General features: G+C 38.1%; 1 long non-coding RNA gene across 1 annotated transcript; it reads left to right on the top strand.

The window, feature by feature from the left end:
• The first annotated feature begins 2,508 nt into the window (after window positions 1-2,508).
• LOC135290673 (uncharacterized) lies at window positions 2,509-18,062 on the top strand. The gene is made up of 5 exons (XR_010353442.1): window positions 2,509-2,658; window positions 3,671-3,718; window positions 8,929-9,053; window positions 12,940-13,134; window positions 16,752-18,062. It is a non-coding gene; the product is annotated as an uncharacterized LOC135290673 (long non-coding RNA).
• The last annotated feature ends 901 nt before the right edge of the window (window positions 18,063-18,963 follow it).

Below are 18,963 nucleotides of genomic sequence, written 5' to 3'. Positions count from 1 at the left end.
TTCTCAGCATGATCCTTCTCACTTTCCCAACAGCTTTGATTCATTAGAAAAGAGACAAGGAGATTGTTTGAGAGATGTTGCACATGAAAGACAGGAGAAATACTTAGTCTGTACTAAAATCCTGCACAATTACGTGCATTTTTCCTGGCATCTCTCTGAACAGGTGAAGATTTTTTGTGCTTTCTGGAGATAAATTTGTCTGATGCTTTTTTACTCCTACTTACCTCATCAAGTCATAAGGCTAAACCTTGGGCTGGACCCAGAGCTGGTGCAAAAACAGAACAGAGGATCTACACAGACTAGCACCAGTGGGAGAGGACTGGGAACACATGAAATAGTGGAAGGGATCATCAGGAATACTTACTGCTCTGTGCAGTGGTGTGATGGTGGTCTTTTGCACCATTCATCCAGAGATGGAGACATATCCACTCCTGCAGATTTCATGTGCTTAAGCCAGTGAGGAACAGTGCAAGGACCTTCTTGACTCTCTTGCTAGAAAACTCTGATCTCAGAGTTTGAGGTTCCTAGTTTCTAAAGCTGTCCAGAAATGTGACGTCTGTTACCTACATGTTGTATCTGTGATGAATAAGATTAAATTGATACAAATTCATTGGTATTAACAATAGTTTATATTGCACAAGTAGCAGAATTGTTCACAGAAATGTTCTGAGAAGTTATATTCTTACTCAAATATGGGAAACTCTTGCTACAATTCAGTAAGAATATACAAATACAGTGTGGAGAACGAGTCTCAACTGAGATCTTGAGTATTCAGGTACCTATGGTACAGCACTTGAAGCAGATGCCTTTCTCTATTCTGTTTAGGAGTGTGGAGGGTAAGAAAGGCCTTCAAGCAATTTTTGCAAATATAGTAATCTGTTCCTGGCCAGATTTTCTCCACAGCTTAACCAGATTTTTGACTGCTTTTGATTTTAGATTTTTCCATAGTATAAGGAAGCAGAAAGGCATGGTGTACTTACTACATTCTTTTCCTGAAAGACAAAAGAGAGGAATTTTTCTGCAAGTCATCACTATTTGGGTGATAACATCTAAGAAACAATTGTTACATGTTTCTTCTTCCTTCTTCCTTTTTTTTTTTTTTTTTTTTTTATACTTTGGTGTTCCAGATTGGAAAGAAATGACCTCAAGATAGGCAAGGAAAAGATCCATAAAACAGAAAAATGCAACTATTTTACCCCATTGCTCTTTCTTCCGACAATATCTGTATTTTGTGACAGTACACATACATTCCTCGCTAGAGAGTACTTACACTGATTCATAAAAAGGTACATAAAGGGCAAAATACATTTTCAGATACAATAGTAAGCTGCAAACAACAGAGCAATCTCACCACCATGTCTCCATTAGCTTTCATGTTTGTGCATTTAAAGAGAAAACGAGGGTCTGGAGACTGTTGTTGCAGGCGGTTAAGAGACTTGTAATTCCTGACTGTTGTTGATCTGTCCACAAAACTGAAAGACTGTAATTGGCATTGGGGAGCCAAGGAAGGATGCACTTCTACAGCAGAAGTGGGAAATGGCTACAATCCCACGTGAGGGGTTTTTGGTTAAAGAGAAGAATAACAGTCCAACATCATTAAAGCCTGTAGATGGAAGGCTTAAGTAAGCTGCAGATCTTTGCCTCTGTGTGCACATTTTTCTGTAGCACTGAAAGGAAAGTTTTGCTTTCCGCACTAAACCATCTTGCTATCTCTGCTCTGTGAGATCACCTCCTGTAGCATGTTATACAGCAGTTTGATTAACAGTATGAATTGTTTTGAAAAAAAGAAGGTTCTTACTACATCAGAGATAATGAACAGGCGTGAGACAGACTTAGTGCGGCCACACGTGTCCAAACATGGAAGAATGAAGAGAGGAGCTATATCTGTACCAAGCTATTAATCTAAAACAATTTCACCTTCTTTAACATAGCCTCTTAAGAAGGCATAAACCTTATTCTGCTCAGAAACATAGAGCATTTTCAAGAGTTTGCACCGGTCTTGAGCAAGATGATGTTTAGTGAGCACTTGATCACTTAACCCTGATGCTGTATCAGCAGGCATTGTTCCTACTCATTGAAATACCTCATTTTGAAGCATTAAATTTGATAGTTACATTAAATGTTTCAAACTATGCAGTTTTTTGGATCAGAGATGCATATTGGGAGGGAGGGAGGGAGGAAGGAAGGCAGGAAGGCAGGAAGGCAGGCAGGCAGGCAGGCAGGCAGGCAGGAAGGCAGGAAGGCAGGAAGGCAGGCAGGGAGGGAGGAAGGGAGGGAGGAAGGGAGGGAGGGAGGGAGGGAGGGAGGAAGGAAGGAAGGAAGGAAGGAAGGAAGGAAGGAAGGAAGGAAGGAAGGAAGGAAGGAAGGAAGGAAGGAAGGAAGGAAGGAAGGAAGGAAGGAAGGAAGGAAGGAAGGAAGGAAGGAAGGAAGGAAGGAAGGAAGGAAGGAAGGAAGGAAGGAAGGAAGGAAGGAAGGAAGGAAGGAAGGAAGGAAGGAAGGAAGGAAGGAAGGAAGGAAGGAAGGAAGGAAGGAAGGAAGGAAGGAAGGAAGGAAGGAAGGAAGGAAGGAAGGAAGGAAATTTTGGATTTCAAGAACAAGGAAACTGCTAGCAGAGAGTAATAACCACAGCCAGGACATTGCAGGGAAGCCACATCATTGGTATGTAAAATAAGGCTCATTCTGCATTACTTGATTCTTAGGATTGCTAGCTTGGTGTTTTCTCAGCCCAAGGATACCTTTTTCCACAGTTCTGAGTCATTTTGAGTGGCCTAGGACCCATGTGCTGATAGCAGGAGTAGATCCAGGCCCACACCCAGCACTTTAGGTAATATTATCTACTTTCTTGCTTGACTCTTGTGGTAATACACTGAATCTTACCTATAATCTTACAGGTTTATTTATGAGATATACTTAGGTACAGTGACTTGCTAGTCAAAATTTCAGAGCAGATGCAGACACATACATGCAGATACATGCATGAAATTTGTCTGAAAAGGTCCAAATTATTCCTGTTTCTGGTGTTATTCCTGGTTCTGAGTAAAACAAAGAAGCTACAAGTAGTATTTTTTCTGGATTAATCTACCAAAAATACATAGGCACTTGAATAAGCAAATGATCACTTTTCTCAGTGATCTTAATCACAAATAATCACCATTGATCTAGACAATGTAAGGGCACAGAGAAATATAAATGTCCAAAGAGAATTTTTGTTTTCTTTTGGTTAAATTCTGTGGCAACATTGCCAGTGGGTCTTGTGGAAGAGCGTTTTTGCCTAAACTACTTGCCTTTACTCTCTAACATCAGTAAACAGAAGATTCTCAGGGTTCCATTTAAGGTATGTATAAGTTTATCTGAGCTGCCAAATCAGGACCTAGATAAGGATATAAAAGTACTGTGGCTGAAATAACAAGAACTGACACCCTTCCATATACTCCTTGGGGCAGAGAAACAGACTGATCAAACTGCTAAATATTTCAGTTCCCTTCCAGTAAGAATTTCTGGCAACCCACGTTATCAGATTTCTGTGCAGATGTTCATCGGGTAAACAAACAGAGAGCTGCACTCCCAATCCTGTCTTTAGAAAACTGGCTGGAATAGTAGCCCTCCTGCAATGTAAGAGATCACTCTTAATTGCACAGATGGCTTGATATTATTTTCTTTTCTTTTCTAGATGCATTAGGACACTGCCAGGTCTCTGTAGCAGAAATTGAGATAAGAGGTAATTTGCAATACCCTCTAAGAAAAGTAGTCTGAATTTTCTACCTTCTTGCCTTGACTTGTCTTTCTGAAACAGTGTTAATGAAGGGAAAAACAAGCTTTCTTGCAGATTTATGCTGACTTTCAGGTAACCAAGTTTCTGCCTGTGTCGATGTCATATGAACATGAGAGAATTTAACACCTTGAGCTCCTGAAGCTTAATGGCCAGTTATGCAAAAAGGGTGGCACAAAACTCACAACTGAAATGATACCTTGACAGCAGGTAGCTCAAAGTTTAGGATATAAATACCTTATTCTTCTGCTGTCTGCGGTCCTAAATTTTTCTGGTAAATTCCCCCAGAATTTAAATTACTGTTTCTGACAACGTCTTGGTGTGCTGGTCATGTCTGTGTAAAAAATTCAGGCAGTGTCTCTGTTGGGATACACAAAAGTGTTCTTCTAACCATCTTGACTGATAAAGATTTAAAGGAAACAACCACTCACCTCAAACCCAATCATTTTAAGTATGAAATAATTTGCAGGAGAAAAAAAGGTGCAAAGGGAAAAGAGCTAAATGTGGGAATATCGGTCTGAAGAGCAATAAGAAGGCAAGAACTGTGTAGGCAAAGTCACTGGGGAGCATGAAAGAGTAGTCCCAGGGCCAGTGGTGTTCCACTGCAAGGCTGGCCTCCTGGTTATAGCATTAGTTTGCTAGCTGTGAATGACTTATTTGAGAATGATTTATTATAAACAGCTTAGATATTTATGTATCTTGCCAGAAAAAAAAAAATTGCATTAAATTTTTTTTGTGTCATTTAAACCTTAAAATAAATGAATGGATTATCCAGGTATGAATGGAGAAATAATTAGCAGATCAAAATAGGGAAGAGTGATTTTATGGTTTCTTTTGATACATTTATAAGCCAAATAGAAGTGTTTTTATACACTTTTCCTACCCCATGTCTCTCTAAAAGGCACCTCATTATTTAAATTTTAATTTTAATAAAATTCAATTGGAGACAAGAGGACAGGAGGTATAAACCAGACATTTTAGATCTTTTTTCTTCCATGAAGCAATCATTCAGAATACTCCTGTTGGACTTGCAGAAATACTCTGCAGTTTATGTAACTGGTTGTTTAAGAGTAGAACAAAAGAGAAACAGGCTCTATGCAGGGAAGATAGAAAATGGGAATGTTAAAAAGGTACAGTTATGCTGTAGAAAACAAACAGGTTTTTTTAGAGACTTCTCTGTGGAAGAAGAGTGCCCATTCATTTCACAGAACAATGGATAATATATAATAGAGGTTCTCAGAATATTGTAGGTGTTGTGAAGTGAAAGCTAAGATGAATACCTGTTATTATTAGGATTATTGTGGGAGGCTGCTGAAATATTTTGTGCTTGTTTATGCTGAACATCAGAAAAATCAGTGGCTGGAATCAGAAAGGGTTAAGAAAAGTCTCTAAAATTGTCCTATTCATTAGAAAAGCTAGGTCATTTAGCAGCCCAGAAAGAAATTTTGGAGCTACAGCAACAGAGAAAAAGATGGTGAATAGAAAGGAAAAGGACAATATTGTAAGAACAAATGAAAGGGCTTATAGTACTTTAGAAATTCAAAGGAATAACAGCAGACAGGATAGGGGTCAGATAGTAGCAAATGTAATGTAAAGCTGAAACTCCTGAATTAGCTGATCATTACGCAAAAATAAAAAATAGCTATTCTATCTGAAGGAAGAAGTGACATGTTAGACTGGGACCAATGCAAAATTCTGACTTTTTGGATGATGTGTAGGAACAAGGAAAGAGACAGGGCTGGGAACCTGGATAGCTATCCCAGGGGAAAGTAGTGCTGACAACTGCTTTTGCCACTCAGTAAGAAAGAAGACCTCTAGAGGATGTGAAACACGCTGCTGCAAATCTTTGGCTTTTAAAGGAGAGCACATCTGGGGATTAGAGTGCTGTGCTGTGCTGTGCTGTGCTGTGCTGTGCTGTGCTGTGCTGTGCTGTGCAATGAAAGCACCTGTAGTAGTGGGCACTGAAAATGCAGCTGGGCTTGACCCTTGGAGCTGTGATCAACAGGCAAGAATAACAATCACCCTCCCAGCCATGAAGTCTGGTGATGGCAGCATAAGACATGACATTCCTCCCTGGCGTCTCATCCATACTGAGTGCGAGCTGGGCAAATTTCCTTCACCACTGAATAAGAGCCTGGTTTTTCTCTCCCTCCAGAGTATGTCCTTATGCCCAGCTTTGATGAAAAAGAGGACTCCTTTGGTCATGTTTCAAGCAATTAGGGGTTCACTGAAGTGCAAGAGTGCAACTTTTTTTTTTTTCTGTGTCAGGGGTTTCATTGTTTTGAATGCAATCATAGCCACTTTTACCATCAAGGATTGCTGATGTGTGGTGGGAGTCTATAGACCTTCAGATTTCTCTCCCTGTGCTCCTTACAACGGAGAAAGTGTGACACTTGGACTGGTTGGAGTGGAGTGCCACTAGATGTGAGTTGGGTCAGGCTTCTTCTTACCTCATTTCATGTTTTGAGTAAATTGTTGTTGTCTCAACCCGTGATCTTTGCATTTTGTGCCTCCAGCTCCTGCCAGCCTCCCTGCAATTGCATTCTGTTTTTGTTGCTCACTGAAACCAGTGAAGGCCCAGTGGAGGCCAGGGTGGTATAAAAGTGATGAAGAAAAGGTCAAAAACCATCCTTAAGTCTTTAGTTAGGTTAATTTTCTTTCCTTTTTGATGGTGAGAATTGCAGCACTGAGAAGAATATTGTATTTGTCATAGAAGATGTGAATTGCATACACTACCTGGAATCTTCACAAAAGGAAGAAAAAATATCAGCAAGGATGATAGCACAGCTATCAGTCTGCTTTTTCCGTTGGTTGCTCCATGTATTACAAAATGCCAGAAGGTTTAGAAATCAGCAGTCGGGGGATGATCTTGTCAATCAGCAGGTTTTAATATCTTTCTCAATGACTTTCTATCTTGCATCAGCTTCAAAAAAGTATTTCCTTATTGTTGGCAAATTCTGGAAAAAAGTAGACTTGGAAAATCTTCACCAAGTTTTCATAGCTTATCTCTTTATATATCTCTGTATTATTTTCAGGTTTGCTTGTTTGAATTTTACTTTTGACCCAACTGCAGTAAAACCCAGTCTGGTATACCAGTTGAAATTGTCCCACTGCGCATGGTCACATGGGATTCAGATGATGGGGCTATCTTTTCACTTTCTTGTCCTTCTGGACCTTCTGAAATGCCTTACAGTTATTATTTCACTGCTTTAAATTATTTTCTTCATGGTCTTTTGAGAGTTTTTATGCTATGTAGAAAGATGCAGTCTGAATCCAGCTGTGTAAACACTAGCAGTGCAGAAGGACTGGAAACAGTGATAAAAAAAGGCCTTTGCTAGACAGATGGCAATAGTGGATGTCTAGAAATAGAGCTTAAAAATGCTGGTTTCAGAATTATTACAAGCACTGTTAAAAGGAGAACCTCTAATAACATGGATGTTGGAGTCACATGTGAAAGCAGATATTACTCTTTGAGAGCTCCTGTGAAACATTGCCCTTTCACAGATTTTGTTTGGGCTAGGTCAGAAAGCTCATTCCTTCTTGTGAAACCTCATAAACACATAGAATACCGCTTATTCTGTGAAGTAGTCACGGGAAGAGAATTACAGCACTTCCAGCCTTGCCTGATTTGGAGGAAGGGAACTTTTTTCTCCTGAAAAAGTAACTCTAAATCCATAAAAATAGTACAGAATTATTTTTCTTATTTTCATGTTATGAATATTTAAAAATACCCAAGATACCCCAGAAAACCTGAGACCTGTCATCTCTGAATATGGTTTGAGAACTAATGAGAGCAGATCTGCAGCTTCTGTTGTGTTCAGATTAACATCTGTTAATGATGAGGGTTTATTTGTATGAGTGATGTCTAGAAATGTTATTTGTAAATCAGTACAAAAACATTTTTGGTTTTTATTTCTGTTTTGTTTCATATGCAGAAGATGGCAAAGAAGGGGACATCAGAATTTTTCATTCCTTATATTGGCAAAGCATTGTGATCAATTAACATAATGGCACTGAAATACCACATGGAAAGAAATGCTGAGTAGAAAACATTAACTCAAAGTTGCCGTGATTTATTGATGTATTAGTGGGACATAATTAATCAGCAACTTAGTGAACTGTACATTGAGGATCAATATCGGAAGCACAACAGAAGAACTACAATAACAAACACTTATAAAACCAAAGGAAACACATACAAATTAGCAAACACCCTTCTATGGTAAATGCCAAGAAGGTCCAATCTAACCCCACCAGTACAGTCACATGTATGCACACACAGCTGCACACACACCCCTGCCCTCCGCAGGCTCCGGGCAACACAGGCCTCTCTTTATGAGTTGTGGGGGTCCCTTGAGTTACTGACCAAAGGTGGTCCATGGCAATTTCAGTGCAGACCTCCAGGAATACTTTTCGAAGGGACAGATTACAGGTTTATAATGTTGAAACAATAGTTAAGGAGATACCACTCCCATTGCATGCAATACTGTGCACATGAGACTGTTTTTGAAAACCAGATCATCCCAGCTCTTCCTCTACTTAGGGATGGGCCCTTCCCATGCTTCTGCACTGTGTAGTGTGTTGTGGGGCCAGCCAGAGAGGGAGTTTTGACAAGGGAATGCAGTGAGAGAACAAGGGGCTATGGCTTTAAACTGAAAGAAAGAAGGTTTAGATGAGGTATTAGGAGGAAATTCTTTATTGTGAGGATGGTGAAGCACAGGAACAGGTTGCTCAGAGACACTGTGGATGCCCATCCCATGGATGGTTCAAGGCCAGGCTGGATGGGTTTTGGAAGGTCCCATGTCTGTGGCTTGGAAGATGATATTGAGAGGTCTCTTCCTACTCAAAGTGTTCCATAAATTTAATGAACTTATGGCTAGTTTTATTAGTTTAACTCCTCAAAGCAGCTCAGTTTGGTACCAAGAGAGGATGGGACATATCTGATTTCATTTGCTAACTCCTTGTTTATGTATCTCCCACTGCAAAATATCTGTAGGATTTACATAATTTCATTGGTCCCTTCATGTTTTACAACCCATGAATCCATGCTCTATGCTTTTATTGAACTTTGCAGGAATGAAAAAGTGTGAGAAATAAAAAAACCAAAACCAATGAATTTATTTTTCTTGGTTTTACTAATTGCTTTTTTTCCATTTCAGAAGTGGAATTCCTTCATCAAAGAGTTACTGGAGCAAAGCCATCTTAATTTTTCTCATTATTTAGGAAGGCAGAACGGCAGTGTGATTGAAGAGAGGAATGAGACTGTAACCTGGGTTAATAGCAGGCAAGTCCTCTTTAACCTCTTTGTCTTCCAACCCGCTCTTTCCATGGTGTCCAGTCCCTTACCAATTCCACTTTTCTCCCCAGTTTGATTAACTGCCAAGAAAGCCTTAAGTGTTGGCTTGGATTTCAGCACAGCAGCTTTAAATTGTGCTGAGGCTGTATTTTAACAAACTGTGCAAGTAACTTAGGTGGCCATGTCATATTTCTCAGGCACCTTTCCGCACTGCTAATGTGAACCAAGCCTTGATCGATGAGTAAACCTCTAACCCACTACTTTTTTCAGCTGTGAGGATGTATTTCTTGGTTTAGTTCATTGTAAAATGCTAGTTTATTTCATTGTAAAATATATAAGGTTAACCTGCACTGACACTGAATTTTCAAATGTGTAAATAGAATTAAAAATTAAATACAGTACATCTGCTTTTGTCCTATCTGAGAATCACTGTTATGTTTTACAAGATGACATCAATAGCAAATGATGTACAATCAATAGCACATTAATTTGAAAATGCAAATTCAGGCAGATATTCCCAGCATAAGGCAAATGAATGTGAATGGCTCTGTCATTTGTGGTACAAGCTTTATTCATAATTTGATTCTGGCATCAGTGAGCAGTGTGGTGAACACCTCTCCTCCAGGTTTTCTGCAGAGAGAAAATCTGGGGTGTTTTTTGATATAAAATATAAAGTTTCACAAAACCCTTCAAATGAAAAAATTCAGATGGTTTCAAGGGCCAGCTATTATTTTTTAACAAAAATAAGAGATACTCAAATCAATGTTTTCTAGATATCAACCACATTAAATGATGACCAGGCTGAAACTGCTAAAGGTTTGCGTTTGTAAAGGTTTTTTTTTTATTTTTATTTTGTGACTATAAGAAGTTATGTGTCCACTGAAGCATGTAGACAGATGAAATCGGAGAACTTCATACTATGGTTTTGTCTGCCACAGAGCATATAAACACACCTAACAAGGCCTAGATTAATTTCAGGTCAATTTCATCTTGAATTTTATGTTTTCCCCAAGAAATTTGAGTTACAGCTCATAATTTAAGAAAAAGCCTCCAAAAGACTTGCAAAGACACAAAAGTATTTTGATGTAAGACAGCTCTATCTGGGATTCTAACTAACATCACTTAAAGAGGAAAATTTCAACACTTCTGCATAAACTGATCCACTTTGCTGAGGTCTAGTGACTATGCTTAAATTTTGGAAGTAGTAGATCAGATTTTGAAGAGACTATTAAACTCTTTGTAGCATTCAAAATAATCCTGTGCTTTACAGAAATTATGACTGTATTTTGCCAGGATTGCATGAAGCAGGTTCCAATAACAATTCTCCTTCTGCATTGGTTGTATACGAAATACGCCAGCATGTCTGGCTTGTGTTATGAGATTTTCTGGTGTGGGTTACTGTCAGACAGTGGTCTTGACTGGTGTAGGGAAAAAAGAGTTAAACCTGTCTGTTTTTTTTTCCAAATTCCCCCAGTAATGGCCACTGCCTCTCTTGGCTTGCAGGTTTGCTCATCTATGTATAATTGTTCTCTGTTTTGCTTGCAGTAAGAATTTGTGGCCTTGTTTGCGTTAAAGATCTATTGTTTAGTATTTCCTTGAGGAGGTAATGAATGAGTAAAAACTGTTGTAAATAAAGCTGGTCAATATTTTGTGCTGTCATTGAAAGATTCTTCCAGGTCCACTTGCAAATACTGCAGCTTCAGCAGTCTCTGCTGCAGCTCCTGGGCAGATGTATGTCCTTAATTAATATTTGCATGCTGTATCTTAGATTAGCTCTGAGGACTGAGCAGTAGCAAAAGTGGCTTGTATCTTATCAGACTTAATGACTAGTACAGACTAGATACATCGCAGTTACTTGATACAAGGCACTATTCTGTATTCTTTTATGTGAAATTGCCATTAATTTATACGTGTTAATTGTAAATCTAAGAATAATAGCACTACCCAGCTATCTTCTTAGTGTATGTCTTCAGACCACAGACAAATGAATAAGTCAATTGTTTTTGCTATGTGGCTCCTACAGTTCTTTTTCGTTCTGAAGTTGTATAATATATTTGCTCTAGTTAGCAGATTGTCATTAGAATGATGTGGTGCACTGCACAGCTAATTACTCAGAATATCTCTGGGGGAGCCCTCATGCTTGCCCTGCAGCACTGATGGGTGATTGTGGGTGAAAAGTGGAGATGAAGTCAGAAGTAAGGTCAGATACGCTGACTGGGTCTGTCTTAGTTTCTCTCTTCACAAGATAAGATTGTAGATATCTCTCCCCTCTCCAGTGGGAAACTTGACTTCACTTGCATAATTAAATAAAGCTAAGCTTACCAAGTCTGGAGTTGTAAGCACTGGTGGATTAATTTGGATCTGCAGGGGGGGAAACAGGTAGGTGGCCTGAGGGGAATGCAGGTCTGAAGGCATTGCTTCAAGATCTGTGCTCTGATGCTCTAATCGATCAGCCTGTCAATTGTGCAGGAGGCTGGTAGGCGACAATGAAGGCAAAATACTGCTTGAAGATAAGGGGCAGGACTTAGGAACAATTAGCAAGACCAGAAAAGGAGAGTTAAATGATTCTGTTGCAGCACTGTGGTTTCTGTTTTCTTCTCTGATGTCTCTGCTGGTCTCAGTGGTAAACCTAATTTTTCATCATATGTTATCCTTGTGTTTTCTCAATTGCTTCTTCTTAAAGATTCAAACCTGAAAAGTAAAAATACTCCCAGATTTATAAGTTGAGCATAGCCTTTAAATTTAACTTCTCAAATTGACCTAAAGGTACAACTTTCTCAAATCCTAGTGCCCCTTTTCGTCCTTCATCTAGGATTTAATTTCAAGACATGATCTCTCTGATAGAAGAATATTGTCTGCTCCTCCTTATGGAGGAGCTTGGTGGGAGGTGTCTGGCTGGCTCAATTCTCCCAAAAGGAGCTGAATGGTGGAACTGCAGGCAGGGTAAAGGCAGTGCTGGTAATTCAGAAAGATTTAGGGTCAGACTCCTGCAGTAAAAATTGTCTCTTGCTTGCAGTGTTCCAGTGCTTTTCTACACCAGTTATGACTATTGATAATGATTGCAAAGCTCCTTCTCATGATGCAGTTAGAAGAGCGAAGTTTAAACTCAGCAGAAAAGTAACACTTAAAAAGCCAGGGTGGCTGCTGAAGGCAATGAAGCATTCCAAGTGAGAATGAATTGAGAGTGTCAAAAAACTATGCAGGTAACATATAAAAGAGCATGTGAACAAGGATCCCTAACTCTGTGTTGGTGTAGGGTATATAACTAACAGAGAAAAGGAAGATATAGCTAGTTGTCTTTCATGTTACACATATGAGTGACTTTTCTGTAAAAAAAGGCCACTAGATGATGTGTTATCTACAAGACACAAATTAGATCAGGAAAAACTACCATGGCGTATTTTGAATAAAATCTAGCTCATGAAGTATGAAAATCGAGGTCTTGCAAGTGAAGACAAAATGCAATCTGGAACAGGGCTTCTTCTCAGAGTTACTTGTTCTTACAACAGTAAATAGCCACAAATATTCTATAACTAAGTGCTTCTTTTATGAGTGGGGCAGCCATTGCCCAGATAAATGTCAGTGAGGTAAATGTCAACCCATGAGTAAAGAGGATGTGACTCAGCCTAAATCTTGCACACAATCACAAGTGTTTTAGTATGAGGTTGACATGCAAAGAAAGTAAGCTTCTTGAAAAATGTTTTAGTTATTTTTATTTTAGTTGCATAGCAATATTTGTTCAATAGTATCACAGCAGGACCAAAATCCCAAGCGACTGTCATTGGTGATGCTCTTTGCAGCCATAATCCTGGCTATCCAAAGCAAGCAGGTTACTGGTGAGGCTTAGCAGAGCCTTTGTTTTTCCCACATTTAGGTTTCTTGTGAAGAAAAATCAGAACATTGATGCAGACACATACCTGATGACCAGGACTGGTATATTCACCTGAGAAGTCAAGTGAACTTAAAACCCATTGAACACAGTGCCATACAATTTGAAAAGGAATATCTGCATGAAAATATGCAGTCTTAAAGGAACACAAAGATTGGAAGTGGAATAATGTCAATGATGGTAAGAGATCAGCTTTCTTTTCCTAGCCTGCCTTAATGTACAGGGTATCATCAACAGAATAATTTAGTTCTTATCATAATTATTTATGGAAATCTCAGAGCAGTTCAAAAGGTGGCAAAGGGTTTTTCTTGTAGTTTGTCCTTCCCAAAGCTTATGCTTGTATTCAAGCAGATAATCTTCCTTTAATCTTTCCCACACATCTTCAGGATCCATTCTCTTGTTTGAGTTACTGAGTTCCATCCCCTTTTCTCTACCCTGAAAGTCATTACAAGGAGTGAGGCATTTAACTCTTACTTAGGAGTTATTTAACTCTTATTCATATTCTTTGTGATTAGCAGGTCACCTTCCGCCAGTACTTCCCTGAGATTATTTACCTAAAGAAATAAATACATGTTTAAAAAAATCTATTACTTAAATCCAGTCATCCTCTGTTTAAAAGTATTTGGTTTATTATGTGGTAGGTCCTGATGCATTAACTATAAATTTAAGAAATCAGAAAAAACAACTTTCATTTCTTTTTCTCTTTGTTTACTATGATGACAATATGCTTGGGGTAGACTATGTGGTAACATTTCCTATCTCCTTCATATGCAACTTTTCCTTTTTCTGTCATCCAAAAATTATTTTAAAAAATAGAGAAAAGGTAACTCCAAATTTAGGAAAACTTCCAAGGCTGGACCCTGGATTACCTTTTGTTACTTGATTGTATATTGTAATTTTTATTATTATTACTGATATTATACTGGTTTTATTCATATTCTACAAATAATAGAAGGAAAATAAAAAAGAAAAATCCTCCAAAAGAGATTCCTAGACAAACAACACACAACCTAAGCTAAGGTGTTGCCCTAAATTACTTTTATTATATACATTTTATATAGGTTAAATTTCAAATTAAAGGTTCCTTTATTCAACTACCCATTCAACTACCCATTTTATAAAGTGAACCTTACTTAATATGTCAATTTTTGCAGCTATTCAAACTCAAGTAAATCTATTCTAAGCAGTCTGCATTGATATGATTTATTTTTAATTTAAGAAAGAGTGAAAATTAAATTCAAAAGCAAGCACCTATCTCCACCTGCTAATCTATTCATAAAATTATTATCTATTGCATGAATATTCATTTCTTACATACTACTGATAAACGAATGGTTTAATATTGTTCAGGCTTTTAGTCCCATTTATACTTTTTCCAGCTTTGTCAGTGTGGACTATTCAGCAGTTTAATATCTAAAATGGCAGTACATATATATTTAGATTAAGCACTTTAAATTTACCTGATATAAGGTGATTTAAATAAACATGCAGGCTATCTCTTATTTTCATTTCATAGGATTCATTCTGTGTCATTTCAGAATACTTGCTGTATAACCAATATTATATTTAATTACGTAGCAGGGGTTTGGAAAGCTATCTTTCCACTTTTCTTCAGATTTTACTGTGGAGTTGATAATGAAACATTTTTAGGATTTTTTCTTCCTTACACAAAAGACCACTGGGACGAGATCATCTTTTGTACAGGTTCATATGGCAGCATTACTGGGTATGAAAAGTATTAAAACTCATTAATGTGTGTAAACTCTAGTTCTTTCATGCACATATTCTCTAGGGAAGGTTTCTAGATTTGTTTGTACACATCTGTTTAATATGTGTCTCTCTGTCTACAGAGAGATCAGAAAGGGTTCAAAAATTTCAACTGCATTTACCTTGAAAATAAGAGCAATTGAGCCTAGTTGTGGAACCAGTTTCTCCATTCTTAAAGAGTGTAGGAGGTTTTGCAGAAGTGAGGCAGTATGAGATCTGGGTCAGAAGAGGGAAACATGCCTAGAAATCTCCTTTTGCCCCCTTTAAAATAATGGAGATTTTAATGTCTTTTTTTCACTGTCAGTGTACTTTCTACTTTTTTTTTTTTTTTTTTTTTTTTTTTTGGAAAATCTTGTTTAATTTTGGTTCAGGAAAAAAAAAAATTAAGCAAGATACCTTGAAATTCTCTAGGGAGACTGTTGCAGAATACTGTTCCAGTCCCTTAAAGACGTTGTTCTGAATTATATCATAATACATAAAGTAATTTTAAAAAGACCCTTGAAATGAAAGATAATTCTTAAATGGAAGTCTGCCAGTGAAGTAAGTAAAAATTAATTTTTTTTATATCTCTATAGTTTCCCTAAAATGTTTGAAAAATTCTTGCAAAAAAAAAAATTTGATTTTGCCCCCCATAAATCTGAAATCCTAGGCTATGATTTCAAGTCCTACTTAAATTCATGAAAATATTCACTTTCTAGGCAAGAAAATTCTTAATATTTATTATGTTTATGCCTTCAAATTTCATTTTTCATACATAATTTCTTCTATAGGGCAAATAATCTTAGCCTGGACCCTTTTTGCCAACTCTGAAATGCCTGGTAGTGTTCCAGTTTACTTTGACTTTTCACCTGCATCTTTTTCTGCAATCTGCTTTCTCAGAGTCACTTGCAAGTACAAGAATATGACCAAGGAAAACAGTAGGTCTGTTTTAATGTGTCATTTTTGGCTGCTGGGTTATCTCTGTGTCGTCAGGTCCTTGTTCGTATTTCTCTCTGAGTGCAGGCTTTTTCATTTATCAAAGCTCATTTTATCGTCTTCTATTCCTGCTACTTCCAAATCTGTGGCACCTGAATGTTTTGTTCAATTGAGTTCTACTTTTTACTGCTACCTGCAAATTTATCCAGAGGGGCAGTGTGAAACAGAGGCATGGATTATGGTATCTGAGATCTACTTGTTTGCAAGGACAACACATTTTTATAGTAAGTTTTACCACTAGCCAACATTTCACCATTGCTTATTGAAAGAATAATATTGAAACATGGTGAACCCAAAACCACAGTTGCCATTCTTTTGGAATCTGACCTGTACAATATTGAAGATATTTCTAATTAAAAAGAAGATATTCCTGTCTAGTAAATTGCATAAGCATTTTTTTACAAATAAAGCAGTTAATTATCTGGACTGAACCCAAACAAACCTAGAATGCATGTGTATTTAGTAGGTTTTACCTTTATTTCATTGTTTGTAAGTCTAAAGAAACACTGTGATTTTCAGCAGTGGTTGTTACCATGTTGGCCAGGGATATGGACTCTGTCATCATTCCATGTGCTATTTCAATATTTTTAAGGCTTATCAAAAGCATTTGTCAAAGTGGCACTTGCTGAAGACAAGTCGAGCAACACTACATCTTTATGTTAAAATGAACGGGGCTGCCACTTGGCAAACAGCCAGGACGGAGAAAGGCTTGAATATTTGAGTAAGAGCGGCTTGTTCCTATTAGGAATGCAGTGAACATGGAAGAATTTCTTTCCACTTTTCCCCGCAATATGTCCTATCTTCCTCTGAGCATTTTGCATGGGAAGAAAGCATTTTGCACAGCCTCTGTACACAGGGAAAGGGAAGACACAGAGGGCCAATCTGTGCCAAAGCTAATCTAGGAAGGTCCACGGTCTCAGCTGTTGCCCCTTCCCTCTTCTGCAAAATGTCTTTTCAGAAGCTTCTGTCAGCTTCTTTGAATCCCATGTTTCTGGAAACTGGAGCTCTTATTAGGTGCCTGCAATAAATTTCTTATGCATTCCTCTTGCTGACAGGTCTGTAAAAACCACTTTGTTTCTGAAGTGAACATACTGATGGTGAAATATGTCAGCATGGCACGTGGAGAAAATGATGCTGTTCTGGTCACCTACACCATTGCTGCACCCCTCAGGACACAGGTAGAACCTTTGTCTTGCTCCTGAGGTTCTGCCTCCCTCCATGACTCTGGGAACTGCTGTTAAAGGGACTTCCTGCCCATTTGCATTTGGAGGCCCACATAGTTGTCAGTGAAGTGAAATTGCAGTGTTCACCTCCCTTTGAATGCTCTGGCCCACACATTGGGGATTTTAGACCAGAGCAGATACTTCTGAAAGATTCTCTGCCTAAAATTTCACACTTTGTGAAAATTCTCCACAACAGGGATTCATAATGAACATTTTTGCCTAACTACCTATTTTGTCTAACTGTCTATTGGTGCCTGATCATTTGTCAAAAATAACTATTCAATTCCCTCAAGTAATGGATTTCTACCTCTGATGCTTCTTATGCCTGTACCACTCCAATATTTCTCTAATGCTCCACCTGCAAATGAATATTGAGGGAGGAGAAATGTGTACAAGGACTTGCAAGGTTACCCTCCCGTCAGCATGAAACATGAGTTTCCCTGAATGTCATGGGCACGGCATCACCTTGTGCTTGGTAAGTGGGTGGTGGTAGGAATGAAAGCTTAGGTAATACCTAACTGCTTTATTTTGGATGAAAGCTGGGGGCAGCCCTGAGTAATCTGCCACTACATTCTCTGCAAAAGGAAGACCACAGTTACCATTAAGATTAGCAATTTTCTATTCAGTCCTGAGTGACTGCTCCCACAATGCCAATCAGAAAAATGGAAATTATTTTCTTTTGTTATAGAGACCACCCAAACAAGTTTTGGAAGGGAGTTAAAGAAGAAAAATCCAGTTAATGCTTTTTCTTTTTTGAGTATTTTTGGTAGCTTTTATCCTGATTCAGCAACTATGCTCTTCATTGGCAGCCACATTGAATGGAATTTGTCTAAACCTACTCACAGTTTTTCCTACAAATCCTTTTTTCCCTTGTCACCCCTCAGCTTCACACTGAATCTCTGACTTTTATCTGACTGTTGACAATGGAAATACTCATGTGTTTTGGTTTGTATTGCCATGGATATTCATGCTGGAGCAAGTACTCAGGACTATAATCTGTACTGTGGAAAATTGCCTCAGACTGTGCTGTAGGCAAGAAAGCTGTCTGGGCTTTCTCATGCAGAGCACATCCCAGAGCCCAGGTCTGCTGGAAGGCGCTGAGGAAGATGCTTGGGTAACCATAACCACACTCATCAAGATGCTGTGGGGAAAGGTAAGAAGTTTCTAGAGTACTGGAATATTTTTGGTAGACCTAGCTGGATTTCATCATTATGGGAACCTCTGAAAAGGCCCCTGATTCCCAGCAGTTGGACTCAAATAAGTTTTGATGAGTACCTAAATTCTGAAATAAAATAAAATGACTCCTACCAACACAATGCCAAGTTGTTCTACTTTTCATTGGTCCAGAAGTTAGCAGGGACATCATTCCTGGTACTGGAATGCATTCACATTTTCTCTCCCTTAAATGTGTTTTTACATTCCATGTTCAAATATATTTTAATTTGTTTGCTTTTTTTCCCCCTGTATTTAGATGCTTGTATGATTTTAAACATAATAGATCCTTTCTATGTCAATGACAGCATCTCCATTTAAATGCAGAATACCTCTTGAAGACAATTGTTTGGTGGAGAGATTGGAGATAGAAATAGAACACAGAAATAAATTGCATATATCTTTGGTTTTGATTTTTTCCCTCTAAAACCTGCATTTCATCTGAATGGAGATGCATAAAAATCCCATTAAAATTGGTTCCACTTTTTTGAAATGTGCTGTAAGACTAATTCTGACAAAGTTGATATTTTATATGCCCATATCATGACTTACAAAAGGTAATAAAAATAAATTCTCTTGTATAGTCACTATAAAACCTGGTATGAGATGAACATTATGTTTGATACGGATATACTTACTGCTATGCCAGTAAAAAGAGATGAGGACCCTATCAAATACTCCTTTTACTTTCACTTGGCTAAATTTTCAGCTGTCTTGTAGGTAGAAAACATTATTTGCTAATATCTTTCTTGGTAGAAGATGTGACCTTCAAATAATTATTCAGATTAAACCAAAATTAATATTCTAATAGATTTTTTCCCCCGATCAATCA

This window comes from Passer domesticus, chromosome Z (assembly GCF_036417665.1).
Source record: "Passer domesticus isolate bPasDom1 chromosome Z, bPasDom1.hap1, whole genome shotgun sequence".
Taxonomy (NCBI): domain Eukaryota; kingdom Metazoa; phylum Chordata; class Aves; order Passeriformes; family Passeridae; genus Passer; species Passer domesticus.
Note: the sequence above shows the minus strand (reverse complement) of the source record. Positions and strands in the feature narration are given on the sequence as shown.